Here is a 2,088-nt window from a genome sequence, read left to right as displayed (position 1 = left end):
TTGAGCCACTGCGTGGGTTCTGGGAGCCAAACCCAGGTCCTTTGCCAGAACAACAAGTACTCTTAACCACAGAGCCATCTCTGCAGCCCCTGAAATTGACTTTAAAAAGATTCTTTCGTTCACTTATTTTATGTATGTGTAAACGTGTCGCTGTGAGTGTGTGCATGTGTTTGTCTGCGGACACGTGGCCAGTGTGTGGCCATGGAGGCTTCTCTTCTATCGCCCTACATTTTTCTTGGAGGTAGGGTCTCTCCTGGAGCCTACAGCTCACATTCTGTTCTAGGGCTGGAATGCGGCAAGCCCCAGCGATGTTCCTGTCTCAGCTGCCTCAGAGCTGGGATTACAGGCATACACCTAATGCCGGGCTTGTTAGATGGAATCTAAACCCCAGTCCTCATGATTGGGCAACAAGCCCTCTTCCCAACTGACCCATGTCTCAGCCCTCCCTTTGTTGTTTTGGTTTTTGAGACAGGTCTCATGTAACCCAGGTTGGCTTCAGACTTACTATGAGGTCAAGGATGACTTTGAACTTCTGATCCTAGGGCCTTCACCTCCTGAGTGTTGGCATATGTTCCACCATCATCACTTTCTACATTGCCAGAGATCGACTCTGGGGCTTCCTGCAAGCTAGACAAGCTCTCTATCAGCTGAGCCACAGCTGCAGTCTCATGGGACGCTCTAGTAACTGTGTACTGTATTATAGGTGAAGATACTGCATTTTAACATATGTGCTATAGAAAGGAAATTACCAATAGAAAGAATATTGATAGCAGCAGTATTGTCACTGACAAAACTTGAAATAAACTGTAGGGTCAAAGATAACATGTTATTAATTTGGACATTTCCCCAGTGATGCAGGCTGAGTTAATCATATCCCTCAATTTATAGCATAGTATTATTTGCTTTCTGTTTCCTGTTGCCACAAACATATTTCTACATGGAGATGAAAGTATGTGTAAGTGTGTGCAGGTTTGTAAGGGATACATGTAGGCATTTTGTTTAGTTAGTTAGGTTTTTTTGAGACAGAGTTTCTCTGTGTAACATCCCTGGCTGTCCTGGAACTTGCTCTGTAGACCAGGCTGGTCTCAAACTCAGAGATCCGCCTATCTGCCTCCTGAATGCTAGGGTTAAAGGTGTGTGCCACCACTGCCTGGCATATGTATGCATTTAGACTTTAATGGGAATTACCAGATTATTTTTCGAAAGGGATACAGAGGCTCATATTTCTATTACCAGTGTAGAAATGCCTGTCTCCATGGATCTTCCCCCAATGCCGGATATTATCACTTTCATTAAATTTGTGAGGAGCACTGCGGTATTGCTTTACTTCTATTTCCTCAGTAGGACAGATGTCCGCACCTTTGGCAACTTTCTTCTGTAGATGACCTTGTTCAGAACTGATTTAGAAACACATTGAGTTTATGGTAATTATAGGTTAAAGAAGCTCATGTGAGGATGGGGCCAAGAAAATCATGGTGACTGAAAAGATAAGGGCAGTTAAAGGGAAGGCAGACACTGCACACCGAAAGGCTTGAACTCATTTGAAATACCAACTGCAAAACAACCCCCCTCGTTCTTTTTGGCTGCTAGGCTTCTGGGCAGGCTAAACACTGACCGTGCTTCGATCATGGATGGTCCCCAGACCTAATTGTTTCCCTAGGTATGGTATTATAAACTCTGGTGATGACCCAGGTCTGGTTTACTATATGACCATCTGCTGCAGTCATATGATGGCGAACGTCTCAGTATCATTAAGCAATCACGAGAAGCGTGACAGCGCAGCTGCTGCGATCACTTGCCTAGAATCGGTTGTCCCGACTAAGGAATGTGTAGCCACTGTATGGAAACGTGAATCCAGTTGCAGGTGAGGGAATTGTAAAATGACTGTTTTTCTTTTTCCGAGGTGATTCTGATATCAGAAGCACGCCAGAACAGATTGCTAAAAGGTAAACCATGTGAAAGTGTTAATTTGCTTGGAGAAAACTTTCCAGGGCTTGTTAAAGAAGTAAAGGAGAAAGAGGGAGAACATGCCTTGATAAGAGAGCTCTGGAGGGGACGCTGTTTACACAAACAAAATGAAACAAAACA

General features: G+C 44.2%; 1 non-coding gene across 1 annotated transcript; it reads left to right on the top strand.

Annotated features, from left to right (window-relative positions):
* Positions 1–1,570: 1,570 nt before the first annotated feature.
* Positions 1,571–1,689, top strand: LOC130868713 (small nucleolar RNA SNORA72). The gene has a single exon (XR_009056538.1). It is a non-coding gene; the product is annotated as a small nucleolar RNA SNORA72 (small nucleolar RNA).
* Positions 1,690–2,088: the final 399 nt, after the last annotated feature.

This window comes from Chionomys nivalis, chromosome X, assembly GCF_950005125.1.
Source record: "Chionomys nivalis chromosome X, mChiNiv1.1, whole genome shotgun sequence".
Taxonomy (NCBI): domain Eukaryota; kingdom Metazoa; phylum Chordata; class Mammalia; order Rodentia; family Cricetidae; genus Chionomys; species Chionomys nivalis.
This window is presented reverse-complemented; position numbering and strand designations above follow the sequence as displayed.